Source organism: Cetorhinus maximus, chromosome 8 (genome assembly GCF_964194155.1).
Source record: "Cetorhinus maximus chromosome 8, sCetMax3.hap1.1, whole genome shotgun sequence".
Taxonomy (NCBI): domain Eukaryota; kingdom Metazoa; phylum Chordata; class Chondrichthyes; order Lamniformes; family Cetorhinidae; genus Cetorhinus; species Cetorhinus maximus.
The window spans coordinates 138,793,340-138,820,017 of NC_135886.1; positions in this window are offsets into that span (position 1 = coordinate 138,793,340).

Consider the following 26,678-nt stretch of genomic DNA (forward strand, 5'->3'; position numbering starts at 1 on the left):
TACTGTGTTAACTTGCTAGGTTTTTTTAAAATCTAAAATCTATTTTTTACTGTTGTCTTAAAGGGGGTGTGTAACTGGGAGTCAGGTTAATGAGGGATTTTAGGAGTTATTATAGTATTAAGTAATTGTAGCCATATGTATATGTTTGAAATATTTTATTTTGTTAATAAATATTTTAATTTACTTTGTAAAATCTCTAAAGATCTTGGTTGGCTCATTACTTCTGAATTCAGTGCACACATCTTGCAATAAATACAAATTGCAAAATTGTTGTAACAGCGTGACCAAGTTTCCCTTATGGATGCACAAAGCTGTGTGCCCTCGCAAAGATGGCATCTGTGATCTCATGGATGCATTTGTGGGTGGAAGCTTGTGATATCCCATAGAGGTCACCTGTGGAGCCCTGACAGTAGCCACTGGCAGTGGATGCCTTCCATGTCCTCATGGCACCAAATCCTGCAGATGAGACCGATCCATTCCCTAGACATTCGCAGTCTCCGGTGACACTGGCTCTCGGTCATCTGCAGGAATGAAAGGCGGCATCTCTGGGTCCTGGGTCTTGCTACGTGCTGACCAACCACGGCTTGCTGTGGCTCTTCAGTGATGTGTGCAGGAGCCCCAGCCACCCCTTCTTCCTGATTGTGCTGCTCCTCCCTCTGTTCAGCCAGGCCCCTTGGTTGCTCGCTCCTCCATCATCTCCACTCTCTGTACGTCACGAGGCATACAGGTAGGTCACCAAGCTCCATGCTCCTGATGTACTCCTTTTGTATGATGAAAGAGAGAGATGCTTGGGTTGGTATGGGTGCACTAAGAGCCTCTCCTGGTTAAGTCTGAAGGTCCCTTAAGTGCTGGTCACCACTTGGATGGCCAGTGTTTAGTGCACTGCATGGCCATCTGAAACCCCAGGCACCTCCACCCCACTCCACCTGACCAATTGGTGGCAGCCTTGCCCATTGGACTGCATGTTGTAGTCTCAGCTCTGGTGCAGTAATTCCCCTAACCTAAGGCTGCACTGTTAGCTTGAACCATGGGGGAGACTGGTCCAAACTGGGATGATGACATAGCAAGAGGCTGTGAGCGCCTCCACCAGGGACTGCTCCACGGCCAGTTTTAGCGAGGAGATTGTACAACGTGTCCAGTCGTCCAATTGTTCTGCAGTCCACTAAAATGCTCTTTAGTTTGCAGCCTGTGCCCCAGGGGTGAAAAGCCCTGGAGCATTTGGTGGCAATTTGATGCCTCAGCATTGCTAGAGTGGGCAGATAAGTGAGAGCCCCAGCTCCATGGTTTTTAATGCGACTGCATCTGAACTGTCTCAGTTGCAAAGGAATTGTCACTTTATACAAGGTACCCCTAATGTGTGGCCGATTTCCTCCCCCCCACCCCACACATGCTTCTGCGCTACCTTCAACCACAAGGCAGCCCTTGCCCCCCACCGATGTGCCTCAGCCTTGAAGCCCAACAGGCAAACCGGGTGAGAGCTGTTACTGTGTACACATTACTGTGTACTCACCTCCAAGTTCCCCTCAAAATGCAGCCCGCCAAGCGCACGTCTTATATATGCTGTTGTGAAACACAATGGCATGCAACCACATTGACGTGGGCGGACAATCCAGCAAGTCGGTGGGTGGGGAGGGGGGGGTGATTCCAGCGGGCTGGCCTTATTATGACATACAGATGTATTACAGTGAGGTTACTAACATCCAATGGCAGGAAACACAGCCCACTGAGCGGACGATTGCAAGCTGGTTTCCTGACATTGTGAAACCAATTTTTTGCCTTCTCACCATATTGTCTACTCAAGCCGCCGGGTACACCTGAGCAGCAGCAGGCATGGATGATTCCACCCGGAGTTAATGGTCAGGATTTTCCTGCCCCACCTCGCCTACAGTGAGCCAGTCAAAATTCCACTAACTTTCGTTGAGACCGGAAAATCCCGGCCAATTAATATTTCAGGTCCATGAAATTGTGCTGGACTTGTTGAGTTTTTCCAACAGTTTTTGTTCTTATCCCGCACTTCTGAATTGTCCCTTTTGTGAGGAGTAATTGTCCTGCCTTTTACAGTAATGGCAGTTGCCATTGTTCATGAGTTTAACCATTTTCTGTAGCTCTGAGCTTCAATCCCCTGTTCATTCACCTGTGTTGGCAGTAGGATCAGAAAGTGCGCAGTGTTGCATTCTGTCTCACTCATGAGCATTTGGTTTTGTGGCGCTGTTAATGTTGACTACTTGGAATGGTGGACAATGATTTAATGAATGGAACACAATAAATATTAAGGATTTTGATAAGAGTAGGTAGGGCAAAACTATTTCCACGGATGGGAGAGTGGGTAACCAGACATCACTTATTTACAATAATTGCCAAAAAGAACCAGAGAGGAGATGAGGATTTTTTTTTTAACATAGCAACTTGTGATAATCTTGAATGTAGAATCAATAGTAGCTTTCAAAGGGGAGTTAGACATGTGGCTGGAACAGGGACATTTACAGGGCTATGGGGAGAGAGTGGACTAAGTGGGACTAATCAGGTAGCTCTTTCAAAGGGCTGACCCAGCATCATGGGCTGAATGCTTTTAAGATTGTAATTCACAAAAATGTTGGCTAAGTGTGAGGCATGCGTACTTTTACTTTGTGGGAAAGTCGATTGAATGGCTTGTGAATTACATAGCGTGATCAACCTATAAATGAATGATGTTCATTGAAATTGGTCCCTAAGACATTGATTAATGTTAATCATTAGATTTTGGTGGCTATAATTTTACGCGCTCAATTATACACTAACAATTTCCTCAGCCATCTAATTTGAATTGTATCTGCATTCCTTTTTATTGCAGATTAGTCTAGCCATCAGTTTGTATGCAAATTTGATCATAATTACTTATAAAAATTGGCAATAAACATTGTAGGTTCATTTGCATGCATTAGCATCTGATTTCTAATCTGAAACATTGAGCTGTTAAGGTTTCTTTTCCAACAGGCTAATACATTTTTGATGCATATGTGCAATATTTATAAGATACACAATTTTTAGTTGAAAAGAACCAAAACACACACACTCCCAGCTCAGTCCTGAAGGAGTGCTATACTGTCAGTACTGCAGCCTTGTAGACCGAGACATTAAACTGAGTCTCTGTCTGACCTCTCAGGTGATGTCAAAGATCCCATGGTCATTATTTTGAAGAAAAACCGAGGTGTCCTGGTCAAAATTTATCCTTAAGCCCACGTTACCAAAGCAGTTTAGTTGGTCATTAAGATAAAAGCAAACATGCTGGAAATCTGAAACAAAAACAAAAATACCTGGGAAAAAGTCAGCAGGTCTGAGAGCATCTGCGGAGAGGAATACAGTTAATGTTTCGAGTCCGTATGACTTTTCACCAGAACTAAGGAAAAATAGAAAAGAGGTGAAATATAAACTGGTTTAAGGGGGGGTGGGAAAGGTAGAGCTGGATAGACAGCCAGTGATAGGTGGAGATTGCCAAAAGATGTCATAGACAAAAGGCCAAAGAGGTGTTGACGGTGGTGACATTAGCTAAGAAATGTACTAATGGTGACATTAAGGGTAGAAAACAGGACGAGAAAGGTACAGATAGCCCTAGTGGGGTTGGGGTGGGGGGAAGGGATCAAAGTAGGCTAAAAGGTAGAGATAAAACAATGGATGGAAAAACATTTAAAAATAATGGAAATAGGTGGGAAAAGAAAAATATATATAAATTATTGGCAAAAGGGGATCGGAAAGGGGGTGGGGATGGAGGAGAGAGTTTATGATCTAAAATTGTTGAACTCAATGTTAAGTCTGGAAGGCTGTAAAGGACCTAGTTGGAAGATGAGGTGCTGTTCCTCCAGTTTGAGTTGAGCTTCACTGGAACATTGCAGCAGGCCAAGGACGGACATGTGGGCATGAGAGCAGGGTGGAGTGTTGAAATGGCAAGCGACAGGGAGATCTGGGTCATGCTTGCGGACAGACCGAAGGTGTTCTGCAAAGCGCTCACCCAGTCTGCGTTTGGTCTCTCCAGTGTAGAGGAAACCGCATTGGGAGCAGCGAATGCAGTAGACTAAATTGAGGGAAGTGCAAGTGAAATGCTGCTTTACTTGAAAGGAGTGTTTGGGCCCTTGGATGGTGAGGAGGAGGGAAGTAAAGGGGCAGGTGTTGCACCTTCTGCGGTTGCATGGGAAGGTGCCTTGGGAGGGGGTTGAGGTGTCGGGGCTGATAGAGGAGTGGACCAGGGTGTCCCGGAGGGAACTATCCCTGCGGAATGCCACCGGGGGCGGGGGGGGGGCGGGGGGGTGGTGAAGGGAAAATGTGTTTGGTGGTGGCATCATGCTGGAGTTGGCGGAAATGGTGGAGGATGATCCTTTGAATGCGGAGGCTGGTGGGGTTATAAGTGAGGACAAGGGGGACCCTATCGTGGTTCTGGGAGGGAGAGGATGGTGTGAGGGCGAATGCGCGGGAGATGGGCCGGACACAGTTGAGGGCCCTGTCAACCACCATGGGTGGAAAACCTCGGTTAAGGAAGAAGGAAGACATGTCAGAGGAACTGTTTTTGAAGGTAGCATCATCAGTACAAATGCAACGGAAGCAAAAGAACTGAGAGAATGGGATGGAGTCCTTACAGGAAGCGGGGTGTGAGGAGCTGTAGTCGAGGTAGCAGTGGGAGTCAGTAGGCTTGTAATGGATATTGGTGGACAGTCTATCATCAGAAATTGAGACAGAGAGCTCAAGGAAGGGAAGAGAAGTAACGAGATGAACCATGTGAAAATGATGGAGGGGTGGAAATTAGAAGCAAAATGAATACATTTTTTCAGGTCCAGACGAGAACATGAAGCACCACCGAAACAGTCATCGATGTACTGGGGAAAGAGTTGTGGCAGGGCGCCTGAGTAGGACTGGAACATGGAATGTTCCACATACCCCATAAAGGGACAGGCATAACTGGGGCCCATGTGGGTACCCATAGCCACACCTTTTATTTGGAGGAAGTGAGACAAGTTTAAGGAAAAATTGTTCAGTGAGAGAACAAGTTCAGCCAGACAGAGGGGAGTGGTGGTAGATGGGGATTGTTTAGGCCTCTGTTCGAGGAAGAAGCGGAGAGACCTCAGACCATCCAGACCAGGGCTCTCCACTTCTACAACGCAGACTGGGTGACCGCTTTGTGGAACACCTTCGGTCTGTCTGCAAGTAGGGCCCAGATCTCCCTGTCGCTTGCCATTTCAACACACCACCCTGCTCTCATGCCCACATGTCCGTCCTTGGCCTGCTGCAATGTTCCAGCGAAGCTCAACGCAAACTGGAGGAACAGCACCTCATCTTCCAACTAGGCACTTTACAGCCTTCCGGAATGAATATTGAGTTCAACAACTTTAGTTCATGAGCTATCTCCTCCATCCCCACCCCCTTTCCAATAATTTATATATATTTTTCTTTTTCCACCTATTTCCATTATTTTTAAATGTTTTTCCATCCATCCTCTACCTTTTAGCCTATTTCGATCCCTTCCCCCCCACCCCACCCCCACTAGGGCTATCTGTCCCTTGCTCATCCTGCTTTCTACCCTTAATGTCACCATTAGTATATTTCTTAGCTAATATCACCACCGTCAACACCTCTTTGTTCTTTTGTCTATGACATCTTTTGGCAATCTCCACCTATCACCGGCCCTCTATCCAGCTCTACCTGTCCACCCCCCCCCAAACCAGCTTATATTTCACCTCTTTTCTATTTTTCCTTAGTTCTGATGAAGAGTCATACGGACTCAAAACGTTAACTGTATTCCTCTCCACAAATGCTGTCAGACCTGCTGACTTTTTCCAGGTATTTTTGTTTTAGTTATTCATTTACCTTATTGAAATTTGTGGGAGATTGCTGTGCATAAATTGAGTGTTGTGTTTCCATAGGTTACAATAGTGACAACACTTCAAAAGATCTTCATTGGCTGTAAGGAGCTTTGGGATGTCCTGAGGGTGCTAAAGGCACTATGTAATTACAAATCTTTCTAATCTAATTTATTGCTCCATCATACTTGCAATACAAGCATTTGGATTGTTAAATAGGCACGTACCATGAATTTTAATACTTTCCCAATGAGGGATTCTAACTTTTAATGTGCACACGGAGTTGCATTTTCCTTTTTTGTAGACATTTGAGGCTTTAAGTCCATCAGTATATGAACAAAATACTAAAATGGTGTTTTCCGATTTGATGAGGCCATTAATGTCATCTTTAGTTAATCTGTCACTTCAGTCAAATTCATGGAGATATACATGGCTTTAATGAATTGAAAATGAGCCACTTGACCTTTCCTATCCAGCCTGGCAATGTTAATACTGATTGCAAAACTTAGATAATGATGGTTTAAAAAAACCAAGCAAAAGAGTAAGAAGCCCACATCTGACAGCTTGATGTTAATCTCTTGGCAGAAGTAACCTTCAGTTGGCACAAACCAGCATGGAGTTCTTAGGAGCATGCATCTCCTCCCTGGGAGTATTTAGTAGTCTGGACGTACATTGCTCACTGACATTGAGATCACTAAATCAACAAAATAAACAAACAAACCTTGTAATATAGCTTAAATATCTGCAAAGGGTATGGTCTGCAACTGAGCATTAATATGTATCACTGGAGAAATATTCCTCCTAGGATGAGATGGTCCTCCTATGAAGCAACAGTGAGTAGGTTCAGCCGACATTCTCTAGAGTTTTCATGAATGAGAGGTGATTACATTGAAAATTGTAACATTCTTAGAGGCTTGACGGAGTAAAAGTTGAGACCCTACCTCTTGCGGCCAGAGTAGCCAGACCTAGGGTGATCATCTCTGGATAAAGGGTTGACCATTTAGGACTGAGATGTGGAGGAACTTCTTCACTTTGTATATCTTTCGAATTCTCTATTCCAGAGGGATGTGGATGCTCAGTCATTGAGTTTATTCAATATTTCGAGCAATAGATTCTTAGACACTAATGGAAGCAAAGGACATGAGGATAAAGCAGGAAATTGGAGTTGAGGCAGAAGATAAACCATGATCTTACTGAATGATGGAGTAGGTTCAAGAGGCTGTGTGGCCTACTCCTCGTCCTAATTCTTTTGTTGTTATGCTCATCTATTTTCACTGAACTTGCTGTAATATAAGGGTCTGGCACATGCAGTGTTAATGTGGGATTGAGCACAGAATCGCCCACACAATGTAAGATGGCACAAACAACCCAGACCTAGGGATTAGTTGAGCAGAGACGGTTTAAGACTTAAGCATGGAGATGGCCCCTAGCCAGTACTCTTTACTGTACATGGTCAGATTCTTGAGTTCGGTGGGTGGGCGCTCGCCAGCTCAGTGAAAAATTCTGCCCCATGTATAATTTGTTCTACTTGTTCATAAGGCTTTAAAGTTAACCTACTGAAGAAAGGCTTCTTTAAGAGACACTGTTCTGGAACCAACGCCTGCCCAACACTTGCTGATCTACATTGGTTCTCAGTTACTCAGAAGCCCCAATTTAAAATTCTTACCCTTCTGTTTGAACCTGTTTAGAGCCCCAGCCCCTCCCTTGCTCTTTAATCTCCTCCAGCTCCAAAGCCCCCAAAGCTCCTACCCCAGTTCTGGCCTATGGTGCACCCCTCCCCTTTGTCCACAATCAGTGGCCATGCCTTGTGCCATAAAACCTTCCCTCTCCCTCTCCTCCTTAAAACCTGCGTGTTTGGCCAAACATAATCAACCTTTGCAATATCACTCCCTTGGCCTTGACAGTCATTTGTTTATTAGTAACCCTGTAGTGCCTTTGGAGATGTTTCTGTGTCAAAGGTATTATTTCAATGTAGGATGTTGTAATAAAAAGAAAGGAGGGAGGAGCTTGCATTTCTATAGCAACTCTCATAACCTCAGGACATCCCAAATTGCTTTACAGCCAATATTTTTGAAGTGTAGCCATTTTTGTAATGTAGTCATGGTAATAAAAGTAATAATTATAAAAGGTAGTAATTATGGTAATTATAGATTCATAGAACAGTACAACATAGAAGCAGGCCACTCGGCCCATGAGGGCCATGTAGGCTCTTTTGAAGCACAATCCAGTTTTTCCTTTAATTTCTTCATGGGATGTGAGCATTGCTGGCAAGGCCAGCATTTGTTGCCCATCCTTAATTACCCTTAAGTGAGCCACCTTCAAGAACCACAGCAACCCATCTGATGTTGATACCCAATCAGGAGGGAGTTCCAGGATGTTGACCCAGCAACAGTGAAGGAACGGCAATGTATTTCCAAGTCAGGATGGTGTGTGGCTCGGAGGGGAACTTGCAGGTGGTGGTGTAGCCATGTGTCTGCTGCCCTTGTCCTTCTGGGTGGTCACTGGTTTAGAAGGTGCTGTCAAAGGAGCCTCGCTGAGTTGCTGCTGTGCATCTCGTAGATGGTGCACACTGCTGCCATTATGCACCTGTGGTGGAGGAATGAATGTTTAAGGTGATGGATGAGGTGTTGATCAAGTGGACTGCTTTGTCCTCGATGGTGCTGAGTTTCCTGAGTTTTACTGGCGTTGCACTCATCCAGTTAGCCCCACTCCCCTGCACTTTCCACGTATCCCTGCAATTTTGTCCAATTGTCCAATTCCATTTTATGTTCCTATCTAATTAGAGTAGCCTTAACTCAGACTGCAACCCAGTTTTCTGTATGTATTCTGGTAACAGAAGATGTTTATATGAGTATGTTATATCTTTTGGCCCTTTCCCAAGGCGTCTATACCTTCAAAAATGTTTTTTAAAAATACTTAATTCTATTGTCAATGCCCCTCATTGCCTCACTGGTTTCTTATCAGTAGCGTCATGGCATAAGTCAAAGACCTTGCTCAATTCTTCTGCTCAGCAACCTTGAGCATGCAATCCTGCCTTGGAGTTGCCTTTTATCTGAGTGCCTCAGGATACCATATCTACATTAAGACAGGTAATGTGATTGATCAACATTATGGCCTGAATTTTTAGGATGGTGGAGTCTTGTTCCCCACCACCTGAAGAGTTGCTGGGAACATATTGTAGAAACACACTTTGGGAGGCTTCTTAGTCTAACAAAACAAACTTTATTTACACGAGAGCTTCTGGGGCTGCTTGTATCCAGCCAGCACCTCATACAACCATTTCCCAGGAAACTCCTCCCCTAGAATTTATTCCCCCGCGCTATCTACAAAGTGGTTGGACAAATCACAAATCAGTCGAATGGACCTTAAAGTGACAGTCATCACACACGTCCCCACCGACTCCGACTGCCCCGCAGCCGATTTTTGATCGAACGAGCGTTAATTGGCTAAGGATAGGACTTCCTCCCAAGAGAGGGGTGGAAGCCCCGCCTTAGAGAGCTGCTAGCCAATCTGATTGGTTGGCAGCTCTCCAGTCCCTGCAGCGACAGAAGAGGAAGTTCAAGAAGGCCGGAGGCCCATGTAAGCTCAGGGGGCCCCAGGTCGGGGAGGGTAGGGAAGGGCTGGGGGCAGTGCGAGGGCAGCGATGGGGGTCTCGAAGAAGGGTCCGAGAGGGAGGGAGGTCCGGAGCCTACCAGGTCTTAAAGGTTGGTTGGGGGATGGGGGGATGGGGGGCTGGGGGGGTGGGCACACACACACCAGCCCCCCCACCCACCTTCCCACCTGAGCTGTAGCTCTGTTCTTTTTCCAATTTCCCCACAGAAGCTCAATCTTCCCACCAGCCTAAACTTTGAGGCTGGCAGGAAAATAGCCCTCAAGCGGCTATTAATTAGCCACTTAAGAGCTTCAAATGGGGCAAGGGGGGGCTTCCCGTCCAAGTCCTTGCCTGCCCTGGCATCAAATCGCTATGGAGTCGGGGCGGCAGGAACCTGGAGGGAACCTCACCCGCTTCAATTTCACGCTGACCCCCATCCCCTGTTGTCCAAACTCCGGCCAGGAGGGGAGCACAAAATCCTGGTCTATGTATCCTTAAAAACTGCAAGAGACTAGCCTAGATGTTCTGTTTTGAGGAATCAGGCCCCATCCTTGGCTGCACGGAGAGGCATTCAGATGGTCTTGCAGCCTTGAGATCATGGGGTCATTCATATAAATGTGGCTGGCTCTCTATCCTGCGTGAGGAAGTCCAGTTAGAAGTGGAGTGGCTGGGGAAGGGTGAGCTCATGCTCTCCCAGGCCACAATGAATGGGCGCAGTATATTATTTTTCAACCTCCAGCCTGTTGGTTAAAAAGTATGCATTATCACTAGTGCAATTAACTGCAGGGAGAACCTGAGTATAACACATTAATCATAGTCCAGTCCCACCATGACAACACTGGCCCCAGTGATGAAAGAGTATCCCTTGTGTCCTAAAGAAAGGACTTACATTTATATAGTGCCATTCCAGTCCTCAGGGGGCCCCAGATAATTGATTGACAGCCAATGAAGCATTTTTTTTAAGTATCGTACTGTAGGAAACATAGCAATCAATTTGCGCACAGCAAGGTCCCATAAGTAGCAATTTAATAATTTGCTTCAGTGATATTGGTTGATGAATAAATAACTGACAGAACACCAGGGAGAACATGTGAACATACAAAATAGGAACAGAAGTAGGCCATTTCGCCCCTCGAGCTTACTCCGCCATTCAGTTAGATCATGGCCGATCTATCTGTGTTTCGAGTTCCACATTCCCATCCACCCCCGAAAACCTAACAAAAACCTATCTACCTCTGCCTTAAAAATATTCAATGGCCCCACCCCCTGCCACCTCCTGAGGCAGAGAATTCCAAAGCCACACAACCCTCTGAGAGCAAAACATCCTCCCCTTTTCTGTCTATGAGGGTGACCGCTAATTTTAAAACTACTATTCTGAGAAACAGTGCTGTGGATCTTATACATCCAGCTGAGAGAGCAGACAACTGGGCTTTGTTTAATCTGTCGTCCAGAAGACAACATTTAAGATAGTGCTGCACTCCCTCAGTACTGCACTGACAGTGTGAACCTAGATTTTATGCTCACAGCTCTGGAGTGCAAGGTGAACCTATCAACTTCCTGGCTTCAGATGTGAAAGTGCAACCAACTAAGCCACAACCGACCTGAATTGTTTATGGTTCAAATGGCACATTTCAGAGGGCACATGTCTACCTTTGCTTACAAATCTGAAATTGGGAAGGGACAACACACGACGCACCCCAATCCGTTAATTGTGTCTATAAATCTCAAGAGGGGGAAACAAAATTTCAGCCATATAGCTTTGAAAAGTGCCTTGCCTTTTTATTTTAAACTAACAGTAATAAATATGAAAGGTGCTTGGTTAAGAGGATTTTCTAGTTGAGTCAGGAACAGAGCAGAGATAAATGTGAGCCTCTTTATAGCTTAGTTCTTCACGGGTATAAATAAATTATTGGAGATAGGGGGGGAAAATAAACAAAATCACAGAAATCGTTAGCTCAAAGTCCATAGCAAAAGCAATAAATTGTTTAAAAATGGTAACAAATTGAAAGAAATTTAATTCTTGTTATAGCCATGCTGGGAAAAAAGTGCTGAAGTCATCATTAAACCTAATCTCTGGTGTGAACTGCAGGATGTAAAGTATTGGCATTTTTAAAAAAAACTGTTATCACAATCTGGAGTTTGCAAATGCCAGCAATCACAGGAATACTTACAACTACAGACTCAGGAGACAGTGCCCTGCTGCCCAGGAGTTGCAATGTGACATTTCATTTCACCTTTATTGGAACAAAGCATTGGTTAAGGGGAACACTCTGTCGAGTTTGGCAAGACTGACAAAAGGACCATGAAGAGGTTTTTTCCAGCAAATCTGCAATTGGATTCCTTCAGCCCCCAGTCGCAGCTTATATCTAAGTGTAGCAGTCTTCGAGCGTGAGTGATGGTTCGCAGGTGAAACATTAGGGCAAAGCTCGTGCATTTTCAGGGGAGATCGAGGAGCTGGTGAAAACATTGAAGCTGAGGTTGATAGGTTTTTGTAGAGGGTTACAGGAGCAAGGCTGGTGAATGGAGTTAGGATATGGATTAGCCAGAATCTAATTGGGTGTGCAGAACAAGATGGAAGGATCGAATGGCCTAATCCTGTCACCAAGTTCATCGGCCATGATCTTAATGAATGGTGGGGCAGGCTTGAGGGGCCGAATGGCCCACTCCTGCTCCTATTTCTTATGTTCTTATTGGATAAAGAAAAAATTTGCATCTCTTTCTATTTCATTTTTCATGACATCAAAACACCCTGAAGTGCTTTACAGCTAATTGCCAACTCTTGAAGTCACTACTGCAATGTAGCAGTCAAATTGCACACAGCAAGGTTACACAAAAAGCAATGAAATATTGATCAGATAATCTGTTTTTTAATGATGTTTGTTGAGAGATAAATATTGGCCCAGGCCACCAAGGAGCATTCTCTGCTCTTCACTGAAATTATGCCCTGGGATTTTTACATCCACCTGAGAGGGCAGACAGGACCTCAGTTTAACTTTTCAGCCAAATAATGGCATCTCTGACAATGCTGCATTCCTTTCATTCTGCGCATTGTCAGCCTAGGTGAGGTCCTCAAGTCTCTAGATCTGAACCCTTCAAGCTTCGGAGGCGAGAGCATTAACCATTGAGCCACAGCTGACACTTATATTGGGTATTGCAATCAGAGAGGGTTTTATTAAGCAGTGTGCTCATTCCATGCTCTTGCCATGCTCTTCTCTTCAATATTCCCCCATAAGGACTCTCATCAAGAGGAGCTGTAACAATCAGCAGTGGGAAAATAAAATAAACACAAATATCGTTGAAAGGCAACTCTTTAAAAAGAGCCAGCACAGCTATGACAGGCCGAGTTGCCTCCTTGTGCACTGAGATTCTAAGGGGCAATGTCCTGCAGTGCGATTTGCCATTATTCCCCTGGCCTGGCAGAATCACAGAATCATAGAATTGTTACAGTGCAGAAGGAGGCTATTCGGCCCCTCATATCTGCACTGGCTCTCTGAGCATTTTAACTTTGTGCCAATCTCCTGCCTTTTCCCCGTAACCCTGCACATTGTTCCTATTTAAATAATCATCCATTTCCCTCTTAAACGCCCCAATCGAACCTGCCTCCACCACACTTCTGGGCAGTGCATTCCAAACCCTAACTACTGGCTGTGTGGAATATTATTTTCTCACCTTATATTTGCTTCTTTTGCAAAACACTTTAAAAATGTGCCAAAGAACCATAGAAAAGTTACAGCACAGAAGGAGGCCATTCGGCCCATCTTGTCCATGCCAGCCCGAGGACACCCAGGTGCCCTTTCTAACCCCACCTTCCTGCACCCGGCCCATAGCCCTGCAGCTTACAGCACTTAAGGTGCAGATCCAGGTACTTTTTAAAAGAGTTTAGAGTTTCTGCCTCTACCAACAACTTGGGCAGCGAATTCCAGACACCCACTACCCTCTGTGTAAAAAAGTTCTTCCTCATGTCCCCCCTACACCTTCTGCCACTTATCTTGAATCTATGTCTCCTGGTTCTAGAATTATCCACCAAGGGAAACAATTTTATCCTGTCCACTCTATAATTTTGTACACCTCAATCAAGTCATCTCTCAGCCTTCTTTGTTCTAAGGAAGATAACCCCAACCTATCCAATCTCTCCTCGTAGCTACACTTTTCTAACCCTGGCAACATTCTTGTAAACCTCCTCTGCACTCTCTCCAGAGCTATTACATCCTTCCTGTAAAGTGGTGACCAGAACTGCTCACAATACTCCAGTAGTGGCCTCACCAATGTTTTATACAATTCCAACATTATATCCTTACTTTTATATTCTATATCACTGCCAGTGAAGGAGAGCATTTCATATGCCTTCTTTACAACCTTGTCTACTTGAACTGCTGCCTTCAGGGACCTGTGTACATGTACGCCAAGACCTCTCACTTCATCTACCCTTCTTAGTATATTCCCATTTATTGTGTAATCCCTGTAACTGTTTGACCTCCCTAAATGTATGAACTCACACTTCTCTATGTTAAAATCCATCTGCCACTTTACCGCCCACTCCACCAACCCATCTATATCGTTTTGCAGATTATGGCTATCCTCTACACTATCCACTACTCGGCCAATCTTTGTGTCATCTGCAAATTTCCCAATCATTCCCCCCACGTTCACGTCCAAATCATTAATATATAACACAAACAGCAAGGGTCCCAACATCGAGCCCTGTGGAACACCTCTTGAGACAACTTTCCATTCACAAGGGCATCCATCGACCATTACCCTTTGTTTCCTGTTACAAAGCCAACCTTTTATCTAGTTTGCCACATTACCCTGAATCCCATGGGCTTTTACTTTCCTGACCAATCTGCCATGTGGGACCTTGTCAAATGCCTTGCTAAAATCCATGTACACAACATCCACTGCACTACCTTCATCAACCCTTCTTGTCACTTCCTCAAAGAATTCAATCAAATTTGCGAGGTAAGACCTTCCTTTAACAAATCCATGCTGACCATCCCTGACTAGTCCATGCCTTTCCACATGACAGTTAATCCTATCTCTAAGGATTAATTCTACTAATTTGCTCACCACTGATGTAAAACTAACTGGCCTATAATGTTTGGCATTTCCTTTGATCCCTTTTTAAACAATGGAACTATGTTTGCATTTCTCCAGTACTTCGGTACCTCCCCTGTCCCTAGTGAAGATTGGAAAATCATCCTCAGAGCATCTGCTATCTCCTCCCTGACTTCCTCTAGCAGCCTCAGAAACAATTCATCTGGCCCTGGTGACTTATCAACTTTCAAGGATTTCAACCCTTCGAGTACTTCCTCTTTCTTTATGACTACCCCGTCCAATATCTCACAGTGTTCCTCCTGGACTACTATATCTACATCCTCCCTTTCCTTTGTAAACACGGAGACAAAATATTCATTCAAAACCCTTCCCACAGCCTCTGCATCTACACACAAGTTTCCATCTTCATCTCTGATAGGTCCCACTTTTTCCTTAACTAATCTTTTAGCATTAATGTATTGGTAAAACATCTTTGGGCTATCTTTAACTTTATTTACTAATCTTTTTTCATGCCCTCTCTTTGATTTCCTCATTTCCTTTTTTACTTCGTCCCTGCACTTCCTATATTCGTCTAAGCTATCTGCAGTGCTTAGCTCTTTGTGCCTATCGCACGCTTTCTTTTTCTGTTTGATCTTCCCCTGTATTCTTCTAGACAACCAGGGGGGTCTAGATTTGGCAGTACCACTTTTATTTTTGTAGGGGACATGTCTACTTTGTACAATTAGGATCTTGCTTTTTAGTGCTTCCCACTGGTTTTCCACTGTTTTATCCTCCAGCAGTGCTGTCCAGTCCACCTCAGCCAAGTCCCTTCTCATTTCTACAAAATTGGCCTTCCCCCAGTTCAAGACTTTTGCTCCTGCCTTATCTCTGTCCTTTTCCATGGTAATGCTAAATCTAACTGAATTGTGATCACTGTCCCCGATATGGTCGCCAACTGTCACTTCACCCACTTGCTCTTTTTCGTTCCTCAAGAATAGGTCGAGAATTGCATCTCCTCTCGTTGGGTTTGTCACTAATTGGTTGAAAAAATTTTCCTGAACACACTGCATGAATTTTTCTCTCTCAGTGCCCCTTATATTGTTTAAATCCCAGTTGATATTAGGATAGTTGCAGTCTCCTCCTATTATTGCCCTCTTGTTCTTACAAGCAGAAATTTTCCTACATATTTGTTCTTCTATCTCCCTTTCACTATTTGGGGGTCTGTAGTATACTCCCAGTAGTGTGACTGCTCCTTTTTTATTTCTAAGCTCAATCCATAGAGCCTCGTTTGTTGACCCATTTAGTATATCATCCCTTCTCACAACTGGAATTGATTCTTTAACCATTAGTGCTACCCCACCCCGCCCCATCCTTTTGTATCTCCTACTCTATCATGTCTGAAGACTCTATAACCAGGAGTATTTAGCTGCCAGTTTTGTCCCTCCTTTAGCCAGGTCTCTGTTATAGCAATGACATCTAGCTGCCATGTGTCTGTGCCCTTAACTCATCTACCTTGTTTGTAATGCTCCTTGCATTGAAGTATAACAGTTTAACCCCGTCAATTTCCCTTGCTGGACACTTTGTAAACTTTGCCTCTCCTGTAACTCCATGTCTATCACAATGTCCCTAGCTAATGTTCTACCTCCATTTTTCAGATCTGAATCTGACCTATCTGATCCTACTCCTGGGATCCCATCCCCCTGCCACATTAGTTTAAATACTCCCCAACAGAACTAGCAAAAGCCCCCGCAAAGACACAGGTCCCAGTTCTGCCTGGGTATAGCCCGTCCGGTTTGTACAGGTCCCATCTTCCCCAGAACTGGCCCCAGTGCCTCAAGAATCTGAATCCCTCCCGGCTACACCATCTCTCCAGCCACGAGTTCATTTGGTCTATCCTCTTATTCGTGCTCTCACGTGGAACTGTGAGTAATCCTGAGATTACTACATTTGAGGTCCTGCATTTTAATTAATCTCCTGACTTCCTCTACTGAGCTTGCAGGTCCTTATCCTTTAGTTTACCTATGTCGTTGGTACCAATGTGTACTTTGTGTACAATGTGTACAACCTTCCCTCCCCAGAATGTCCTCTGGTTCTTGATCCATTTATGAGCTGGAACATTTTCTCCCTAACTAGCCTGTCCAGACCCAGGCCCCTCATGATTTTGAAAACTTCTATCAAGCCTCCTCCTTGCCTTCCCCTCTCTGAGGAAAACTGTCTCAACTTCCCCAATTTTTCCTCATAACTACATCCCTGGAACCATTCTTGTAAACCTCTTCTGCACTCTCTCCAAAGCATTCACATTCTTCCTATAGTGTGGTGCCCAGAACTGTACACAATACTCCAGCTGAGGTCTAACCAGTGTCTTATATAAATTCATCAAAACCTCCCTGCTCTTGTGCTCTATGCCCCTATTATTGAAGCCTAAGATACTGTATGCTTTAGACAGCTCTTTCTACCTTTCCTGCCACCTTTAATGACTTATGTACATGTACACCCAGGTCTCTCTGCTCCTGCATGTCCTTTAGAATAGTATCCTTTATTTTATACTGTCTCTCCATGTTCTTTGTACCAAAGTGCATCACCTCACACTTCTCTGCATTGAACTTCATCTGCCTATCTGCCCACCCCACCAATGTGTCAATGTCCTTCTGAAGTTCTACACTGTCCTCCTCACAGTTTATAATTCCCCCAAGTTTTGTGTCATCTGCAAACTTTGAAATGTCCCCTGCACACCAAGATCTAGATCATTTGTACGTATATATCAGGAAAAGCATGGGTCCCAATACTGACCCTTGGCGAATTCCATTACAAACCTTCTTCCAGCCTGAAAAACCATTACTGCCTGTTTCATATCCTTCAGCCAATTTTGTATCCACGTTGCTACTGTCCCTTTTATTCCATGACCTATAACTTTCCTCACAAGTCTGTTGTGTGGCACTTTATCGAACGCCTTTTAGAAGCCTATATACACCACAAAAACGGCCTTGCCCTCATCAACCATCTCTGTTACCTCTTCAAGAAACTCCAGCAAATTAGTTAGACACGATTTTCCTTTAACAAACCCTTGCTGGCTCTTCCGAACAATCCACATTTTTCCAAGTGATTATTAATTCTATCCCGCATAATTGTTTCTAGAAGTTTCCTCACCACCAATATTAAACTGATTGGTCTGTAATTGCAGGGCAGAACTTTACAATCTTTTTTGAACAAGGCCGTAATGTTTTCAATTTTCCTGCCCTCTGGCACCTCACCTGAATCCAGGGAACATTGAAAGATCATTGCCAGTGGCTCTGGACCTCCCTTTCTCACTCCCTTCAATATTCTTGGATGTATCTCATCCGGTCCTAGTGCCTTATTGACTTTAAGTACTGACAGCTTATCCAATACCTCCTCGTTATCAATTTTAAACCCTTCTAGTGACTGAGTTTCCTCCTCTGTCACCATGGCCTGGGCAGCATCTACCTCGTGGATAAAGACAGATGCAAAGTATTCATTTAACACCTCAGCCATGCCTCTTGCCTCTCTGTGTAAATCCCCTTTTTGGTCCTTAATTGGCTCTGCTGCTCCTTTTAACACCCTTTTACTTTTACTGACCACACGATCTCCCTGTGATTGTAAATGGAGCCCATGGGATGGGGAAAGGTGGGTGAATCCTGGAAACTGCTGCTAGTGAAAACTCTAAGGCTCCAAAAACAAACGGTGATTCTCAAAGATAGCTTCCTGGAAGACTGGATGAATGTTTGAATTAACAACAACAATAATTTGCCCTTATATAGCACCTTTAATGTAATAATAAGTTCCTAGATAGCACTTCACAGGAGCGGTAAAAAAGCAAAATATGACATCAAGCTCCATAAGGAATTATTAATTCAGGTGACCAAAAGCTTGGCCAAAGAGGTCGTTCTTGAATTGTGTTCTAATATCCTAGTTATGAGAATGTTGGCCAAGCTGGGTATTTGTTTGGATCTAGCGTGATGGACCATACTCATTTAAATAGTGAAATGCATGGAAGGAACCAAGGGTTAGGAAGTAAGCAGCAGGCTCCAAGATTAAATTGAAACACCTAAAGAATCCTTACTGAGCTACTTGGTCCTATCCAATTCTCTAGAACTCCCTCTTTTCCTCTCTAAGCATACAGAATTGAGTTCTCTGGTGAAACACAACAGATTGAATGTTTGCAGCCTCCAGGTCAGCTTCTCTTACACTTATTTTTTCCTAAAAAAGAACCACCAATTTCCTTCCTGAACATGGCTTCATATTCACCAATTTTCTGCATAGCAACCTCAAGGCTTTCTTGCTTCTAAAAGCCTCTCAGCTGGGTCAAAAGTTCAAGCATGGTTTGGCAACACACCTAGGCTTACTAAAACCAAATCAAAAAATAAACAATACTCAAAGTCACCTTAAACTAAAATCAAAACACTACATCTTTAACCCTTAATATAACCCACAATAAGGACAATCACAACAGTGTCTTACAGAGAGGTAGAGAGGCAAAGTGGCTTAAGGAAGCAACTCCAGAGCTTAGAGCCATTGCAGCTGAAAGCACGGCCACCAATGGTGGAGCAATTAAAACCAGAGGTGCACAAGTGACCAAAGCCAGAAGACTGTGGATATCCCAGAGAGTTGTAGGACTGGAGGAGATTACAGGGATAGGGAGAGGCGAGGCCAGGGAGAGATTTGAAAACAAGAATGGGAGTTTGAAAATGAAGGCATTTTAAATCGGCAGCCAATGTAGGCTATTGTGTACATGGGTAATGGGTGAATGGCATTTGGTGTGAGTTAGGACCTGGGCAGCAGAGTTTTGGATGACCTGAACTGTATGGAAGGCAGAGAGGGGTCAAAGAGGACCATGCTAAGAGGCATGTAGTGAAGGTTAGCTGAAGTAGAGGCAGTCCCATTGCAACTGAGTGTCTGTCATTCACAGGAGGCTGAGTACAGAAGAGAACCCAGTATAAGGGATGGGAAGTGTGAGCCGCTATCTCCTTTGAACTGAATTTTTTTTTTACTTATTCTTCCACGGGATGTGGATGTACCTGGACTGGGCCAGGATTTATTGCCCATCCCTAATTTCCCTTGAGAAAGTGGTGGAGAGCTGCTTTCTTGGCCAGGATTTTCAGGGCGGCAGGAGATTGGCCCCCGCGATCCAAAAACTCAGCAGCCCCAATACTATACGACACTCCAGTGAGCATTGATTGGCATAAGGCAGGGCTTCCACCACTCACTTGAGAGGAAGTTCCGCCTTGGAGAGTTTCCGGCCAATCTGATTGGCCGGCAGCTCTCCAGTCCTTTCAGGCGCAGCGCTGCAGTGGCTGGAAGAGGTACTGCAAGGAACAGCTTGGCACTAAGTTCCAGGAACCAGGTGACAGCTAAGTGGCAGGGGTCCCAGGGCAGGGAACGTAGGGAAGGCCTTGCAGGGTGGGGGTCATGAATGGGGTGATCGAGGTTCTCAGGGGATAGGCTGGAGGTGTGGAGGGAGGTCCAGAGGCCCTTAAGGGAAGGATGCCCCTAGTCAGATGGGGGATTCTGATGGTGGTGCCCCCCCCAACCCCCCCACCCCCGCCACTTCCACCCGCTTCCCTCCCAAGATCAAACTTACATTAGTTTTGAGTTCCCCACAATGAGCTGTCATCTGACTGCCAGTCCGAGGCTGGGCAGGAAAAGGCCCTTAAGTGGCCATTTAAGGGTCTTAATTGAGGCAACAGTGGGCCTTTCATCCAAGGCCCTGCCTGTCCCAATGTAAAATCACTACCATGTCTGGGCAGGCGGAAACCCGAAGGCAATACCATCCATGCAATTCCACGGTCCACCCCAGAGCCGGGGGGTGGGGATAGAGTAAAACTCTGGCCCTTGAACCTCTGCAGTCCATGCGGTGTAGGCACACCCACAGTGCTGTTAGGGAAGGTGTTCCAAGATTTTGACCCAGCGATAGTGAAGGAACGGCAATATATTTCCAAGTCGGGATGGTGTGAGGCTTGGAGGATAGCTTTCAGCTGAGTGCTGATCAGTTTCTGGTCAATGGTAACCCCCAGGATGTTGATAGTGGGGGGTTCAGTGATGGTAATGCCATTGAGTGTCAAGGGGCGATGGTTAGATTCTCTTTTGTTGGAGATGGTCATTGCCTGGCACTTTTGTACACAAATGTAACTTTCCACTTATCAGCCCAAACGTGAATGTTGTCCAGGTCTTGCTGCATACAGACACCGACTGCTTCAACATCTGAGGAGTTGTGAATGGCGGTGAATATTGTGCAATTATCAGCCAACATCCCCACTTCTGACCTTATGATGGAATGAGGTAATTGATGAAACAGCTGAAGATGGTTGGGCCGAGGACACTACCCTGAGGAACTCCTGCAGTGATGTCCTGGAGCTGAGACGACTGACCTCCAACAACCACAACCATCTTCCTTTGTGCTAGGTATGAATCCAACCAGTAGAGAGTTTCCCCCCTGATTCCCATTAACTCCAGTTTTGCTATGGCTTCCATAATGCCACACTCGGTTAAATGCTGCCTTGATGTCAAGGGCAGTCACTCTCACCTCACCTCTGGAGTTCAGCTCTTTTGTCCCTGCTTAGGCCATGGTTGTATTAAGGTCAAGAGCTGAGTGGCCCTGGGGGAAATGAAACTGAGCATCAGTGATCAGGATATAGCTGAGTAAGTGCCACTTGATATCACGGCCGATGACACCTTCCATCACTTTATTGATGAGCAAGAGTAGATTGATAGGGCTGTAATCGTCCAGGTTGGATTTGTCCTGCTTTTAGTGGACAGGACATATCTGGTCAATTTTCCACATGGCCAGCTAGATAATGTAGCTGTACTGGAACAACTTAGCTAGGGGTGCGGCAAGTTCTGGAACACAAGTCTTCAGTACTATTGTCAGAATATTGTCAGAGCCCTTAGCAGTATCTAGTGTCTTCAGCCACTTCTTGGAGTAAATTTAATTGGCTGAAGACTGGCACCTGTGATTCTGGGGTCCTCAGGAGGCGGCCGAGTTGGATTATCCACTCGGCTTTTCTGACTGAAGATGGTTGCAAATGTTTCAGCCTTGTCTTTTGCACTGATGTACTGGGCTCTCCCATGGTTGAGGATGGGGCCATTTGTGAAGCCTCCTCCTCCAGTGAGTTGTTTAAATGTCCACCACCATCAGGAATGTGCACAGATGGCCCCATACTTTACAGATGACTCCCTGCGAACACCCCTCCAGGCTGTCAGAAAAAGGCGGCAGTATTTCCTCCCTCAGAGATGGAAAGAGAAGAGCTCCCCATTTGATGAAGGAAGTTTGGTTAGAGATGGCAGAGCTGGTCAGTATGCATGGGAGCGCGTGTAGGACCTGGCTGCAAGAGGGTGATTGACCTTCTGCAATCTGCAAAGGCGAATGACAAGCCATATTAACAATGTAGTCTCAATAATATGGGGGCGTTTGCATGTGGGGCAATTGGTAGTAGATGATCAGGACAGTCACATATGGTCCCTCTCAATGCTAACTGAAGGCTCTGCACCCTGAAAACTCTGGGGGCCTGGGGTATAATCACTGGGAGGTTCATCTACAAGGGAGAATGCATCAAAATGCAATGCAGAAAGACCAGAGATAAAGTGTCCCTACTTTGGTTGTGAGTCACCCAGAACTGGAACTCATCAATCTCCCATTACTTCTGTAGGAGAAGGGGGACCACAATACCCGGGAGGGATTGATGACAGGTACGGGATTACCCAACTTGGCAGTGCTCACCAAGATGGAGGAGGGCACCCTGGATCTAACAAGTCAATAGGGGTCAACTCAGTCGGCAGAGGAGAGGCTGGAGTTGGGAGTGGTGAGTTTCATAGGGGTCCTCTCTTGGCATGGGCAGCAAGGGTGTCTGGCAGCTGGAACTGTGCTGGGTGTGTATTCTGCAATGGGTGAAGATCACCACATTCGGATGCTGCAACAAATGTTGCATATTAGTGTTTGAGATTAAACAAATGTTATCATTGCCCCTGTTGAGGTGCAACACGTTACTCATCAGCCCAAGAAGACATTGACCCTGACAGACCACAGTTAACCTCTGAGGAAGAGGAGGGGACCTCAAAGGGTGCACTGTCACATCTTTGCTCTGCACCTAGCAACTGCTCAGATACTGCCACCTGAGTGGGTTTGCATGCGTCAGTTGCATTCAGGTGGTGAGCATTAACTGGGGATTCACTTGTCTTTCTACAGTTAGGAGCATACTGTGAAACTGTGGTTGTTGTACTTTGGAGATGCATGCATGTAACATGCATCCCTGCAAATGAAAGCTTACAAAGCGAGTAAAGATTAGGTTTCATTTCTAACCTTCACTGCCAGCCAATATGAAATAGAGCAGCGCCTGGATGGTGCCGGAGAGGTGAATGGAGATGGTAAAGCTGGATTGAGAGGGATGGGCTATGCGGGAGAGTGCAGAGAATGGACAAAGGTAGGGCATTCATCACATATGGGAATGTGATTGAAATGTTCGAAACGCAGCAATATCATTTATGTGTACCTCATGGTTGCAGTATCAAGGATGATGTGGAGAAGATAAAGCACAGAAACTACCTGAACAAAACAATTTCTCAAGGGCAATTATATAGGCAATAAATGCTGGCCAAGCCACATCCTGTGAACAAATAAAAGAAGTTGCAATTTTGTTGTTCCTGCCTGTCAGGGGCTCATGTCTTGGTTACAAGGTGTTGCAGACATAGCAAATGAACAATGCAGTCCCATTTCTCTGTCTCTGACGGGCATAGTTTGTGGCTGGGCAACACTCTAAATCCTCTTTTAATGCCTTGCACAGATTGTACAACATCTGCTTATTACATCCAAAAGCGCAGTAACAGTGTCAGGCTGGTTGAAAAAGCCAATATGTGGTCTATAAATCCTACTGAGTTCTGCTGCGCAAAACATCAACCAGTTCAGACTTTTTTTTAAAAGTACAAGCTGAAGATTGTCTTTTATATACTCCGCAATGCATTCATTCCAGAGTTAAGAGGGTATTAATTCTTCTGTGGGAGAGAAGCTGTCAGCAGCTTCATACTGATTAATATAATTCAGTGCTACTCTCAAAGCCAAGTTAACCCATGTTGTACCTTGTATCGTTATCCTGACCCTCTGCACCCCTCTGCTCACTGCCTCAAAATTGTCTCTTGTTCCAGGCTTTAAAATTTTCATTGTTCGCAACACTTCATTGGAGCATAATCAGACAAACTTCAACACTGATGTGGAGTGTTCAATGGTTTAATTGTTCTGTGTTCAATTATGTGAGTCTGGTAGCTGATCTACGCTCACTATGCTTGCTTGGTTACGTGCACTCAGAGCAAAGTAAACAGACACCACAAAAGCTATTAGAAGTTGGGATGTAAGCAGCTACAGACATTTTGTGACTGCAGAGATACTTTAAAATTCTTGTAAATAAACCTGTCGCACATTTCAAAACTAGTGTCATCTCTGCATTGCTCTGAGATGTAGAAAATATACAACACTCAGACACAGAAGAAGATATTAGGATAAATGATGAGGTAGAGAGGCAGAAGTGTTTAGGGAGAGAATTCTAGAGCTTATGGCCTAGATGGCAGAAGAAAACATGGTGGAATGAAGGAAGCTTGGGATGCACATAGTAGACTGCACATGGGCCAGTGTTGGGCCCACTATTATTTACAATCTGTATTAATGACTTGGATGAAGAGCCCACACACACTGTAGCCAATTATGCTGATGATACAAAGGTTAGTAGGAAAGCAATTTATGAGGCAGACACAGAGAATCTGAAAAGTTATATAAATAGGATATGAGTGGGTAACCATTTAGCAGATGGAGTATAATGTGGGAAAATGTGAAGCCCTGCACTTTAATGGGAATAGAAAAGCAGAATATTATTTAAATAGAAAATAATTACAGAATGTTACATTCAGAGTACAGAGTGACCTGGGTGTCCTGGTACATGAATCACAAAATGTTAGCATGCAGGTACAAGAAGTAATTAGCAAGGCAGAAGAGAATGTTAGCTTTTATTGCAAAGGGAATGGAATGTAAAAGTAAGGAAGTCTTTTAACACTGTACAGGCTGTTGGGGAGACTACACCAAGTGCACTCGGCATTGTTTTGGTCACCTTACTTAAGGATACTTTCATTGGAGGCAGATCAGAGAAAGTTCATGACATTGATCCCTGGGGTGAAGGGATTTTTCTTATGAGGAAAGGTTGAGCAGGTTGCTCAATCTATACTCATCGGAGTTTGGAAGAATGAGAAGTGATCTCATTGAAACATATTAGATTCCGAGGGTGTTTGGCACGGTAGATGCTGAATGGATGTTTCCCCTTGTGGGGGAATCGAAAACTAGGGAGCACAGTTTCAGGATAAGGGGTCTTTCATTTAAGATGGGAGTGAGAAGGAATTTTCTCTCCAATAGTGTTGTTAACTTTTGGAATTCTCTACCCCAGAGAATGGGGAAGGCTGGCTCATTGGATATATTCAAGGCTGAGTTTGACAGATTTTTGATCCACAAGGCCATCGAGGGTTTGGGGGACAAACAGGAAAGTGGAGTTGAGGCCAAGATCAAATCAGCCATGATCTTATTGAATGGTGGACCAGGCTCTAGGGCAATATGGCAATCTCCTGCTCCTATTTCTTATGTTCTTATGCAAGAGGCCAGAATTGGATGAGTGTAGACATCTCAGAGGGTTGATCGCTTTGCGGAACACATTCTTTCTGTCTGCAAGCGTGACCCAGACCTCCCTGTCACTTGCCATTTCAACACACCACCCTACTCTCATGCCCACATGTCTATCCTTGGCCTGTTGCAATGTTCCAGTGAAGCTCAACGCAAACTAGAGGAACAGCACCTCATCTTCCGATTAGGCACTTTACAGCCTTCCGGACCTAACATTGAGTTCAGATCATGAACTCTCTCCTCCATCCCCACCTCCTTTCTGATCCCCTTTGTTCTAATAATTATTATATTCTTTTAATATATTTTTCTTTTCCCACCGATTTCTATTATTATTTTTAAATGTATTTCCATCCATTGTTTTATCTCCACCTTTTAACCTATTTCAATCCCTTCCCACCACCCCACCCCACCCCCCACTAGGGCTATCTGTCACTTGCTCATTCTGCTTTCTACCCTAATGTCACCATTAGTACATCCTTTAGCTAATATCACCACCGTCAACACCCCTTTGTCCTTTTGTCTATGGCATCTTTGGCAATCTCTCCTTTGCCTCCACCTATCACTGGCCCTCTATCCAGCTCCACCTGTCCACCCCCACCCCGCCCCCACCCCTTAAACAGCTTATATTTCACCTAATTTCTATTTCTCTTTAGTTCTGATGAAGAGTCATACAGACTCGAAACGTTAACTCTGTCTTCCTCTCCAAAGATGCTGTTAGACCTGCTGAATTTTTCCAGCGATTTTTTGTTTTTGCTTCAGAGGGTTGTTAAACTGGTGGAGATGACATAGAAAGGGAGGAGCAAGGCCAGAGTACGTCTGAACACATAGTACTCCAATAACCTAAATATAAATGCATCTCAAGGTGACTAGTTCTTTAAAAACAGAGCTGGATTCATATTCAGCAGTAAAACTCATCCGTGTGTTAGAGCACGGGGACTAATTGCATATTCATCATGAGTTATTTGTGCAGTGAAATTGGGGCGTTTTTAATATTATCTTCAAGCATTTATTTGCAATTCCCTTGTTCACGATTTTAACTTGTGAATTAGCGACTCTGATTAAGTAGCAGATGAAAACATTTTAGATGAATGCAATAAATGGTCATATGCCAAGCATTGAGAGACCTAGTTTAAAGGTGCTGCTACATTAACATTAATGCAGCATTCGCTAATTTTTGCCCAAGCTGCTAACATTCCCCGAGAGAGTGATCCACTATCACTAAACTTAATATGCGGGCCCAGCATTAATGGCTTTTTGATTTGTAAGGGCTCGTTAAGCCCCAATTATGTGGCAAAGTGCAAAGTTGTTCCTGATTGCCTCCCAGCCTATTTTGCAATATTGATGCACAGAGTTGAGGCGGTGGAGAGATTTGGCAGAGTTCAGCCGACAGGGATCAGAGTGAAGAGCAAACCAACTGCTCCGGTCCATTCAACATCATGGTTGCATCCTTTTCTTTCATTTGTTCATGGGATGAGGGCATCACCGGCAAGGGCAGCATTTATTGTCCATCCCCAATTGCCCCTGAGAAGATGATGTGGCACTGATGAAATGTATGTGATGCATG